Raw genomic sequence first — 13,584 nt, forward strand, 5'->3', positions numbered from 1 at the left:
CATAGCAGGATGAACACAAAGAGACCGACAAGCATGCTTGGCCAATTTAAAATCACCAATTAGCCTAGCGTGCATGTCTTTGGACTGTGGGAGGAAGCTGGACACAGGGAGAACATGCAAACTGTACTCTTTCTGTGAGGCGGCACTGCTAACCACTGCACCATCATGCTATCACCCAACACCACCCTTAAGATCTTTACTAACTATTAAACACAACAGCTAACTCATAAGGAGACCCGTTTGGGGTAACTGCCTTTCAAAATCCAAAAATCTGCAGTCTTCTCTATCAATTCTGTGTTTTGTACCTCAGACAGTCTCGAACAGAGCTCCTCCAGAATCACAGAAGATACTATACAGCTAATTTCAGAGGCTAAGGAGCATCCTCCATGATTTTGAAACTGACCTTTCAGAATAAAATCACTGGAGTTTAACTTTGCACAGTCAATACATAAAAATAAAACAACTAGATGCTTTTGTGCCTTTAAACGGGGCCCTTGTCGAGTGGACTGGCAGTGACTGAATGTAACACGATGCAGTGCAGAGGATTACCCAGGATTCTCTGAGAGTCTAACAAATGACAGAGCTGCACAATAGGGAGGAAAACCAGGCTGCAGGTTTTCTGACACAACTACTGTGATATGAAGTGATTAAATTACAGCCTCAACATTATATTATAGACACTCCTGCTGCTGTGCTCTATAAAGACTAAATCTGATTAATCCCTTCTATCTATCTATCTATCTATCTAAATTGTTTTGAAAGCTCTACTCTGCCTGCAGATGCTGCTGTTGGGCATCACTGCACCTCCTTTTACCGCGTTTAAGTGGTGGAACGAGCCGCCAATTGACTACTTTTAACTTGTCTGACCTCATTATATTTGTAGTGCTGCCCGCGTTCATTTCAAACAAAAACATTTGTGTGCAGCCCTTCTGTTTGTGCTCTGTGCCATCACGAGGATTCCTTACTAAAAGGCAGCACCACAACACTGATGAGTGGCGTGAAGGACACAGCGCTTCACTGTAGTAGTCGTTGACATCAGGTTGATTACCTCGTTTTTGAAAATGTCAACAACACTACAAAGTGCACAGACAGTTCACACATACATGCATAACCGGCACGGCATTTGCTTTATGTTTGCTTTTGTTGGAAAATCTACAGCAGAGGAGAAACAAGAGAAATTAGAAAGTGGGGGAGCTGAAACACAGAACAGGAGTCAAAGCTAAACAAGGGTATCACAACAGACACCTAGACGCTAACACTGCCAGGACAACCCTCTAAATACTGCTCATAAAGAGCTAATTAGCAATCAAAATTAATTTATGAATCTGCGAGCTGATAGATGGTGTCTCATCTGCATACTGAGGACACAGAAGGAAAACCTCCCCTCCTCCTCCCCCTCCGCTTCTCTATTTCAGTCCATCAGCGAGACATGCCAACAAAAAAAACACTGTAGTCTCATACTATAAATGACCTACTGACCCTGTTCATAACATGCAGCATTATATCTGCAGCCACAGAGTGCTGAGACAGAGTCACCTTTAAAAGAAAATGCTGTTGTGTTGCAAACACAGCTGCAGAGAGGAAGAAAATAATTTCATCATTTCCTGGTTATAAGCTTGGCACAGGAAAGCAGGAAAACGTGGACCTGGAGACAGCCCAGAGTGTTTTCCTACAGCCTCCATGACTGCCACAGAGCCTTCAACTAGCCACGCCGGGCTACTGGAGCGTAACAGTCAGCCAGCTCCCCCAAATCACCCCAATATGTCACTTCTGTGCCGTCAAGGTCAACTGTCCTCTCACATTTTGTCAGTCTAAACGCTTACATCTAACTCTGTGCTCACAATAATGTGCTCATTTATCTTGTTTTGGGCTACATTCCCTCATTATCAGACACAAATACCAACATAACATCCATTTTGTGCCATATTCTTTGAATTTTGGATTTTCAGTGCAAATAAAATTAATCCAAATCATATTTTTGCAGTCCAAACAATAGACTTTAACACCACTGAATGTGCAGAATGTTGCATATGGTTTTGGCCCTGATGTTACAGATCAGCTTCAGAGCTAATAAAGTCATCTGTAGGATTACGCAAGAGAGCGTCAGAAGAAGCGAAAGAGTTGAAAGAACAGTCTGCTGTCTGGATGTCTGACACCTTGAGCTAAAAAATGAATACACTAGAGAGAGATTATCCCGTTTTTGCCTTCACTTGGGGGTGAATGAAGCACCAATGCATGCAAATGTCTATAATTAAGATAACAGGGACTTTTGGGGATGAAACATAAATGGCTATCAGACACCTGTTTAAGAAAAGCCCCCTCACATCTTGGTAGAGGTCAGTTTAACACGGCCAAAAAGTAACAAATCATTTCTATACATAGATTCCTGTAGGCAGTTTGTTTGTCCTGGATAGTTAGCAGAGATTTTATAGCAAAGTGTGAAATGGTATTTTAATCTCTTGTGTAAGATTATCCCTGTGGGGGCTTACAGGAAGCATCAGACCTTATATATATGTGTGTGTGTGTGTGTGTGTGTGTGTGTGTGTGTGTGTGTGTGTGTATAGGATGATGTTAAAATGCAATAAGCAATGGAGTCCCCCAATGGAAAGACATAAACAAACAGCAGACAGACGAGGCGTATTGTCTCTCTCTTCCTGTCTCCCTCTCTTAGCGTTTGTGCGTGCATGTGTGCGTGCGTGTGTGCGTGCGCGTGCGTGCGTGCGTGTGTGTGTGTGTGTGTGTCTCCCAGCCTCCTCGAGCCAGTAACCATGACAACAGGATGGCTGGGAGACACGGTTCAAGCTCAATTGAGGCCGGTGGTTGTGTCTTTTTTTTTCTTTTTCCTTCCAAAATAGACCTTGGTCGCGTTTCAAGATCGACTTGTCTCCCCCTTTTTGAAAAAAAAAAAGGCGAAGAGGAAAGACTTTTTTCACCAGAAATAAGCGAGAGAAAAACACGCACACCTTCTATAAATCCCACGGCCCGCACGCTGCATATCTTCCAGCTTAGCTCCACTACCAAAGCTGCATTTGTGTTCCTAGATTTAACAAAACAGAAATAAGACAGCCTCTCCTGCTCAGTAAATACTAAAATAACTCCACAACGCGGTATGTGACGGTGAAACTGCCGGTTAAGCGGCTAACTAGCGCCGCTGCTAGCTTGGCAGATGATAACAGTGGGTTTAAATTAACGGTTCCACACTCACCGGGAAAACGCAGCCAGACGCTGGAGGAGTTTCTCCGGCTCTCCTCTTTCTCTGTCCTCCCCCGCCTCTCCCACATCCACACCGGGCTCTGAACGCCGACGGAACCGTCTCCTCTCCGGCTCCTCTCCTCCGCCGGTACGCGCGTGTTCACGTCCGAGGTTGTCTCGCGCCTCCGTTGCTACGGTTTTGGTTGGGGGGGGGGAGGAGGGAGAGAGAGGGGCACACGGGAGGTCCGGATGATGAGATGAATGGACGGACAGACGGAGGCGTCCTCCCCGGGTCTCCTCCTCCTCCTCCTCCTCCTTCTCCGCCGTGGATCCGAGCGGAGCCTCCGTCCGGTTGAGTGGCGGCTGGTGAACCGGCACCGTCACTCACACCGTGGACGGGACGTGTCTCCGGGGCCTGTTGATATCACACACCGCCGCCTGCGGAGAAGATTAGCGCTGTTGACACAAGCGCTTCTCACTCATGGTATCTGTCCACACCTGGGATGCGTTCAAAGACCCCGTCATTAGAGTGAGCTGCGAACTGGTTGAACCCCACTATCTGCGGAACCCAGATGTTGTTGATGCAGATGTTTAGAAGCATGCAGATGATTTACAGACGGTCAAATAGTGCCGTCCAAGGTCTAAAGTCCTGCAGCTGTCATATCCTGGATGCTGCATTGGTCATGCTGCGGTTCGGTTTAGGCAGGAATTTGATGTCTGCAAGGGAAAACATGACCTATGAAACAGTCAATAGCAGGATTGAGTCATCGTTAACTATGAAACAGCTCGGTTTGATTATGACCAAAAAAATACTGGACACATTTAACCCTTAGGGGGGGATTTTAAAAAGTTCCACAGAGATCCTTAAAGACAAAAATGTCAAAAAACAATTCCCCCCAAAAAGTTGCATAGTCATACACACCACTTTAATGACTTACTTATTTTATTCTACACCAGTCCTGGTCATAAATACTAAATATATTCATTTAATCATAGAAATAAAGCTGATTTTTATCCATGTACTAGGTGCTGAGTGAAATGTGTCACTGACTAATAACAGCATTGATTCAAATGAACCATTACTTTTATGCAGTGTAAAGTTTTTGTTTTTTTAAACTCAAACTCAGGACCTTAAAGACAAAAATATCCATGTCAAAAACAATACCAAAAAATGTTACAAATCAATATTATTTTTCACTTTCAATGATTTATCTTTTCTAATCTACATCAGCCCTGTATATAATTACTGAATATGTATTAATTTTCAGGATTTTCACCTTTTAAATGGCTGTTGCACCCTGATGCCATACTTGTTTTAATTTTAAATTATTTTTAACTGAAAAAAGTGATTGAGTGGAAAATCTTGTTTGGATTACCACAGTCTGGCATGTGTCAATGATTAACAACAATATTTTGTCTGATGTATGATTGTTATTTTTAATGCAGTGTGAAGTTTTTTTTGTTGTTTTTTTTTTTTTTTTTTTTAAACTCACACTCAGGACCTTAAAGATACAAATGTCCATGTCAGAAACAATGCCAAAAACTACTGACATATTAAAACTACTTTTCACTTTCAATTACTTATTTTAATCCACATTAGTTCTGATCATAATTACCAGATAATGATTAATTTTCAGGATTTTATCCCTTTGAATCATTCAGTCATTAGAAATTAAGTTGACTTTGAGTTGAGGATTCTGGTTTAAACCCACTGAATTGACCGTTGACCTGCTGTTGTCTTTTATTGACCCTTAGATGTTTTCCAGTGCAGGAAAACAGCTTTAGGGTGGTGACAAACCTTTGTTCTAAACTCAACAACCTCAATTGTTCTAACCACCTCCTTAGAACCTCTTTTAGAGTTACTTTAGGGGAAGAATAAAGTACCAGAGCAGCCCTGAGAAAAGGCCTTCTGATCGATTGAACTTGGAGATGACATCACTGATTGGTTAAACTCAAATAGGACGACAACATTTCTATCAACATTTTTTCTGCCCATGTTGAGTACTGGTTTGTGTTGGACTGCATCACCTTCTATCACTAGATGCTTCAACTGAAATCAGTACTGAAGCCATGCAAACAGTGGCCGCACCTGATTGGACGATGCGTCAGCGTCTGCTCCTGGAACACTTTTGCAAAATGTGTTTCGGAAGACATTTGAGTCGAGAAATAAGCTGCTGACTATCCTCATTTGCATAAAGTTGCCTCAACGCTATGCAAAGGAGCAGTAAACTTGACGTTCCGCTACCAGAATGCATTGCAGGGCATCTTACAGATACCAAAACAGTTCTCTAAACATAAAATGTACCATGTAAGGTAACATAAATCCTCCGTTATTCTGTTTCCTTCCTATTTATAGAACTATTACAACCAATAGCAAAAATTTGTTGCTGTTTAGGAAGACTCTTCGCTAGCGTTGATGTTGCTTCAGCTGGCATCACCTTCCCCAAGATCCTGACTTAAAGCCATCTTCATTTGTCAGAAACTGAATATAACACAACAGAAGACACTCATTACTAGTGGTTTTTTCCATGTGTTTTGCTGATCTTAGTTAGTCTCTGTATTCCAAAGGAGACCGTCAAGACTTCTTCCTGTGTGGTGGGACTTTAACTACAGCTCATCCAAATAGAGGAATGCCAATAATTAAACCACTGAAGAAGACAATCAGTGATGTAGGCTGAAGAACAAAGATGCACATTCAGTGTGAGATGACATTTTCAGTAAAAAGGATATTAATAGTGCTTTTGTCTATTTGTATGAATATATGATATGTGGGTGCACACCTAATTTCCAGCATTCTGAAGAATTTGTACGTGGCAAATCTGAGCCTTTTCTGTATTGTTCTGAGTATGAGTAATGCTACATCGCCTCCTGAAATGTACGTTTGTGTTTGTACCCACTCACCTTCAACAGGCTGGATAAAGATTTAGGTCTGATTTTTGCATTAGATCATGACAAAAAAGATGACACGGTTTAAACAGTAAAAAGCAAATGCTGTCTCCTTTGAGTCTGTGATGCCATGTTTGAAGATCAACTCCAGTTTTATAAAAGTATCGGCCTCACAGCAGTTATCTGTCAATACACGCAATAAATTAGCTTCTGTCTCCTCTGCCCTTGGCAAAGCACAGAGGACATTTTTTCTCCACTGCCACCCATTTCCCTCCCTTTCCCCTCTTTTCTCTCTTTCATTCTCACTCATTTCCCACATTTAAAACCAGCACAGTTAAATCAAACCAGTTCAAACCACGTATCATAAGAGAATACCTTCTTACTAAGTCACCTCAAGGTCACGAGTCAATCATGCATATGGCTCTGTGTTGTCTGCTGCCAAAATTTTATGATGTTTTCTACGGAGGCCTTGCAAACATCCCTCTGTAACAAGCAACAGTGCCAAGTTTTAATGTAGCGCTGCATGGATTGGGAACGTCAACCCCGAGTGATCCCCAGCGATCAATAGCACATTAAAAGGAGACAGAAGAAGAAGAAGAAGGAGAGGGGGAGTGACTGAAAAGAGATAAGGGGCAGAGAGAAAGGCAGTTAAGAGGGGTGCATAAAGCAGTAGAGAAGATGTGGACATAACAAAAGAGCCTTGTGTTTGTTTGCAAGGGGAGGAGAAGGTTGGAGAGGCGAGGCCCACAGCAAGACAGGTAGAGAGGGGGGCTATGCTACGAGGAGAAAGATGAGGAGGGGGATTATAGGGCTGAAGATGACAAAGAGAGTTCAGAGGATGCACAGATGACCAGAGAAGGAGTTTGGGGGAAACCCACTGCAGACGCAATGTCAATCCTAATTACTAATTCATTAACCTGCCTGGCTCCCTCCCCCCCCTTTCCAGCCACACATGCACTCAGTGCTCCCTGCCGTGTCCCTCCCCAGCGTCCCAGGAGAGGCAGGGGGGACGGATAGATGGAGAAATCAAGAGGTGTGTCTGCAGCTGAGGGACATCTGCAGGGCCGTGATGGCGGCAACGTTTTGGGAACGCTGGAAATCCCTGATGTGACAATAGGAGGGAGGCAGGGAGGGAAGGGGAGGTAACCGGAGAGGAGGAAAGCTAACAGCTTGCGTATTTTGGTTTTGCTGGGGTGGGTGGTCTCCTGTAATGATAAGTGTGTTAATGGCTGAGGTGTCAGAATATGTATATGCATGTGCTCCATCGCGCCTGCATTCACGTGTGCGTCCAAATGTGCTGGAGTGGAGAGTTAGTTGGCGTATGAAATGAAAGCAGGTATTGGGGGAGATGAATCAATATGCTGATGCTAGTCTGCTCAAGTAATAACACTGTGAGTGTAATCAAAGCAAGGGGGAGGTGCCAGACAGACTGATGGAGTGTACTCTTTGTGTGTTGCCTAGATGTTAGCATCCACGCTCACACCGAGACCTCCTGCAGCATTCCTCTGCACATGCTCACACACACAATTCATTAGGCAGATAGAGGTACAATGTCCACACACACACACACACACGAACACACACACACACATCGACACACATGCACTCATAGGAGGATGCAGTGCTGCTGACTGAGGTTGAATTAAATAGAGAAATTCTCCAAACAAGCACTGATCCGCAGAGTTTACAGCAGCGGCTCCGTCTGCCACGGCAGGCCAAACAACAGGGAGCTCTATGAGACAGCTGGGGAGACACACACACACACACACACACACACACACACACACACACACACACACACACACACACACACACACACACACACACACACACACACACACACACACACACACATACATCACAGGGTGTGTGTGCACATGGTGTGGGTCTTTGATTTGGATCACAGGACTTCATAGCAAAGTGTGCTTGAATGTAAAAGTATGTGTGTATGAGTGGTGTTAAATTAAAGCGCGTGCATATAGATCCACTGCATAAGATGAACACAAATGAAAAGAGCTGTTCCAGAGAGACTTCCATGGCACCATCTGAGAAGCTGTTTCTTGTAAAACTTTCATGTTTTGCAGAAATCATAAGTTATGTTTACCACTGCAGCCTTTAAAGAAAGTAAACAGGAGTAGCAGAAAACTTGTTTAGGAGCCATATTTACTAGAGATGCACCGGAGAAAAATAGTATTTCTGTAAGCTGATTTCAACCTAAATCCACTGTAATCCATACTTTTGTAAAAACATTGAATCATGTGACTGTCTTCCAGGTTATTGTTTTTGGTGTTTTGGTTCAGATAAGATGGTGAACACAGGAAGGAGACAGGTATTTCCTTCAGGAGCTGATGGAGAGCAAAACAGAGCTAAAAAAGAGAGTGAATTTATTGCCTGGTGACCAGAAACATGACTCACTTGCCAAAAAAATCTGCCACTGCAGTAGAAAAAATGTGATCAACATTTATTAATGCAGTCAATTCCCATAATGTCAAAATATTTCTGAGCAGTAGATGCTATAAATGTGTTGTGCCTTCAAAAATATTGAAGATACAGTTGCTGCTAGTGTTAAAAAAGGAAGTGTTTTGTGTTAATTTATTACATTTTAGAAGAGGATGTGCTGCAAAAGGATAACATTTTAGCACTCCTGCACCATCAGCAACACAAAGGCCTTGTGCCACCACATTTATCTGTCAGCAGACTCAGTGGAAAAGGAATAAAGAGGCCTCACGCTTACCTCCATGTTGGACATCATTATTCAGCCGCATGCCTTTGTGTTGGACTCCAGTGATTCCCTTGACTACCTCATCAGCATTCATTACCCCTTTAAGAGGAGGGGGACCCAACATGTCAGCACTTGTGATGTGTGTGTGTGAAAATGTGTCAGCATGTATGTGCGTGTGTGTGTGTGTGTGTGTGTGTGTGTGTGTGTGTGTGTGTGTGTGTGTGTGTGTGTGTGTGTGTGTGTGTGTGTGTGTGTGTGTGTGTGTGTGTGTGTGTGGCTCTCATCTGGGTCATTATATCCACAGGCATGAAAAAGCGGGTTACAATGACACACTTCCCTCCACGTGACAAACAGCATGAGGGGGAGGGTCTTCAATTCTGAGCATCTTCCACCTGTGACCACTTGTCCTGAGCTGAAGGATGGAAGTAATAGAAAAAGTGGTGCAACAGAAAAATCTACATCTGTCTGAAATGAAACTGGCAATGAGCAATTGATTTCCCCAGAGGCATGACAGTAACAGCAAAAAAAAAAACCAAAAAACCCCAAATCTACAGACATATACTTGTATGTTTATTAATGGACAAATCTGTGTTTATTTGTGCTCATATGTGAGAGTGTGAGAGAAAAGACAGCCAGGCAGACAAACGAGGAAAACAGTGGCGACCTTGCCAACATGGTGACAGAATGTGCCATGTGTGTTGCAGACGCTGTGTGTGTGGCAGCGACAACGTCTGCTGGGCAGCCGGGTCAACAGACAGACCGGTCGCCATGGCAACGGTGTCACACTCGAGCCCTAGGTGCCAAGCTGTTGATACGGAAGTCGTACAGACAATATGGAAGTCTGAGTCTCTTTGGAGAAGAAAAGTTTTGATGTGGCCAATGATGAACACGAGGAGTCGACTCACGTTTCACAGGTGCTCCCTCTGACTGTCCTACTGCGAAGAGATAACATGCTTTTTGAAGAAGCACCTTACTACAGAATTACACCCATTCTTTTCTTGCATGCAGGAAATTAAAACCTCAGTCCTGGCAGTGCAACACCACTGTAAAGTGAGTTAAAGCAGCACCACTCCATCATGTTCTATACAACATACACTGCCTGGCCAAAGAAAAAATCGCCACCTGGATTTAACTTAGCAAATAGATAAGAGCCTTCCATTGGATAATTACTGCAGTGATGAATATGTTTCAGCTGCAACAACTTGTTTAACTCTAGCTGATGCAGTGAGGAGCTTCTCATTTCTGAAACAATCATGATGGAAGACGTTGTGGTCATGGAAAGGATGTTAATCTGTCTCAGAAGGTCAAATTATTGGTCTGCATCAATCAAAGAAAACAACTAAGGAGATTTCTGAAACTACTAAAATCAGGTTATGAACCATCCAATGTATTATTAAAACCTGAAGGATAGTGGAGAACCATCATCTTTGAGGAACAAATGTGGTCTGATGAGTCCAGATTTACCCTGTTCCAGAGTGATGGGGGCATCAGGGTAAGAAGAGAGGCAGATGAAGTGATGCCCTCATCATGTCTAGTGTCTACCAGCCTGTGGGGGTTAGAGTTATGATCTGGGGTTGGTCAGGTTCAGCAACATTATGTTCCCAAAGAATGAGGTCAGCTGATACCTGAATATACTGAATGACCAGGTCTTTCCATCAGTGGAGCTTATCTTCACTGATGGATGGACATGTTCCAAGATGATGATAGCAGGATTCATGGGGTCACATTGTGAATGAATGGATCAGGGAGCATGAGATGGATTGTCCTCCACAGAGTCCAGACCTCAGCCCCACTGAGAATCTTTGGGATGTTCTGGAGAAGACTTTGGCAACAGTCTGACTCTCCCAATATCAATATAAGATATCAATAGAAAATTAATGCAACTCTGCACAGGAATAAATGCTGTGACATTGGAGAAGCTTATCGAAACAATACCACAGCAAATGAGTGCCACACTCAAAGCTAAAGGCAGTCCAACAGTATATTAGTGTGGAACTTTTTTTTTTTTTGGTCGGACATTGTATAAAAGATATCAAACACATAGAAAGGCTTTTCAAACAGTTCTCTGCCTCACCTGTACCTCAATTATAAGGCCTTATATCACTGTCCACAGAAACTCAAATGCCTGAAGCAATCAAAAACAAAAGGAGGGGAAATCTGCAAGCTGGCTGCTGTTGCTTCAGGACAATGCAACTGTCTACACAGTACAGGTACCAGAAGCAACCAAATGAGGTTTTGAACTGTTGCTTCATGAACCTTACTCACCTGACCTGCACTGTCTGACTTCTGTCATTTTCCCAAGCTGAAATCCCATGTGCACTATTGTCAGTGATAATGAGGTCATGCATATTGTTGAAGAGAATCTGGAATGAATATGTGACCTTCTTCTGCAAATGGATAGTGAAATTTGAACATCGGTGGATAAAATGCACTGAAGTTAAAGCAGACTTTGTTGAGAAGTAACGTGAGAACAATCCTTGTCTTGTGATGTTTGCTGGTGAGGTTGAAAACTTTTTGAAGTACTCTTGCACACGTTATTTTCACAAGAGGTCAGTTCGTCAGGGTAATGTTTGATTCCACCTAACCCACCTAATCCAAAATTTGACAAAAAGCTGGAACATGAGTTGAACCGTAGACTGTATATAAAAGATAGTCAAAGCCTCTAGATCTGAAAAGTGAAGCAGATGCAGAACCTGCTTTCTGTCCAACAGCCAACAGGGGGCGACTCCTCTGATTACAGAAAGAAATTTGATTACACAGAAGGCAATGAGAAAATGAACCTATTCGCATTTGGTTTGTTACTGTAGTAAACATTTCCCTAATGGGTTTATGGTCTCAATTAACACAGCATGATGTTTATTTTCTAAATTATGTTTCCATTTTCTCTAAATTTTCAATTAGATCCAGTCCTTATTTATGATGTTTTGGTTGAAAAGAGCAAGATGATGACCGCCAAAGTACAAACTAGAGGTTTATGAATTTCAGACTGTCCACTGATGTTACCCAGCCCAAAGTTTAATTAAGCAAAAATTAAAGCCTTAAAACACTGTAAACAATTAAGCTGTTAACAAATTCTCTTAATGTACGATCATCGTGAAAGATGAAATTAGCTGTAGAGACTAAACTTTTCTTTTGTACCAGGCTGTAAACATGTTTATCTTGATTTCCAACCTTGGAAGTTTGTTACAAAAAAAATGGATATAAGCCCACCTACCAACACCAAACAGCAAATTTAGTTAATAGGCAGTGAAAGTAGTTCAGTATTTAACTGACAAAAAACAGATAGTTCCCCTGGGGGTTGGTAGTGACCAAAACAGAGCAAAACGGGTGTGAATAGTGGACTTTCATTTGCCTGATGATCAAAAGCATGACATGGTGGATGCACAAAAAGCACCTGTTTGCTGACACATTAACCACAACAACATTGTAAGATGTTGTTGTTGTATGAAACTTCTGTTTCCAGCTTATTCGGTTTTACTCAAGTTAATTAATGCTGCATTAAGCATTGCTGCTCCTTTATGTCTATTCAGCCATATCAAGTAATCAGGGAAGCAGTTCCCCTGATAATACCCACGCTCAATGCTGGGCTTCATTTTAAATCCATGTAAACTGAGTTACAGTTAAATGTGTTTGTTATTAAATTCAGGAGCGTAGGTAGAATCATACCTACAACAGTGCACTGGATGCACCTGATAATTACAGCCTATGTGGTGAAATGATGTAAAAGTCTGCTGAAAACTTTTTAAAACTCATTATGCAAATTATGCAATATAAAAATACTCAACATACAGTGTTATGGTAGCCTGCTGTGCCAAACACCCAGGGGTGCATGCTCCAGCAGAGTGTGTTCTTCCAGTTAAATTACGTTGGGGACTAAAGCAACACTTCTTCACGGTCTGTTTAACCACATGCATCCCTCATGTGAATCCATGCTAATGCACAGCCTCTTCATAGGGCAAGCTCTATGTCAGTCCATGCATTAAACATGGGGCGGTTGAGGGGAGAACATGCTGGAATACCAATGAATGCTATCATATTGCTGAATAAGGCCCCTAAAAGCATGATGGGAAGCGTAAATTTTGCGGTTAAAAGCAAAAGCCGACCCCTTCAGCATGCACTATTGATGTCACATGAGACATGTGATTCTCATGCTTGTATTGTCGATAAAAAATAATAACTGAATAATTAAACCAGATAGATTATGCAGATATGGTCTCAGCAGACACTTATTGGCAGTCTGCTCTTATCTTACAATGCGTGTTCGATTGTAGAGGTTAAAGGTCACGGAAATGTTGTCAATTGTGCATTCTGGCAGACTTCTCCCAAAACGGATTCAAGAACAGATTAACCTGTTTTGGGTGAAACTTGGTGCAAAAATGAGCTCCAGGCTTTTGTCATTCTGTAACCTCGAGGTCGCCACCTTAGAAAGTGTGTATAATGTAAATTTATTGGAGAATTTACACTATTGCACCATTTCAACACAGCGTTCAAGCTAACAAAAGGTTGATTACAGAGTGAAAACACTGATTAGTGACTGCAAAGATCCTCAATCATACACTTGTGTGTAATAAAAAGAGCATTTTTAGGTATCCAAAGCCGATTTTGACACATTTTTCCACTATAAAGCCTCAAGACAAGGTAAAACGTCTTTACCATTTGAGGTTACATTAATCAGTCAGTCAAATTACCACAAGTTAATAATTGTTATACGCTTAACCTGGGGCTCTGGGGCAGCTGGCTGCTTTGCCTCAGAGACTTTAGCGTCCCAGGAGGTTCTGAAAAAG

The 13,584-nt window shown here is 42.4% G+C and overlaps 1 protein-coding gene across 2 annotated transcripts in view; it reads right to left on the reverse strand.

Annotated features, from left to right (window-relative positions):
• Positions 1 to 3,755, reverse strand: part of psd2 (pleckstrin and Sec7 domain containing 2) — a 36,940-nt gene extending 33,185 nt beyond the window's left edge. Inside the window, exon 1 of one of the 2 annotated variants that reach the window (XM_023268838.3) lies at positions 3,206 to 3,755. The gene's annotated coding sequence lies outside the window, so the exon portion shown is untranslated. The remainder of the gene's footprint in view (positions 1 to 3,205) is intronic. The other variant, XM_023268839.3, reaches the window with a different exon arrangement.
• Between the last annotated feature and the right edge of the window lie 9,829 nt (positions 3,756 to 13,584).

The sequence above is a fragment of the Amphiprion ocellaris genome, chromosome 13 (assembly GCF_022539595.1).
Source record: "Amphiprion ocellaris isolate individual 3 ecotype Okinawa chromosome 13, ASM2253959v1, whole genome shotgun sequence".
In the NCBI taxonomy this organism is placed as follows: Eukaryota; Metazoa; Chordata; class Actinopteri; family Pomacentridae; genus Amphiprion; species Amphiprion ocellaris.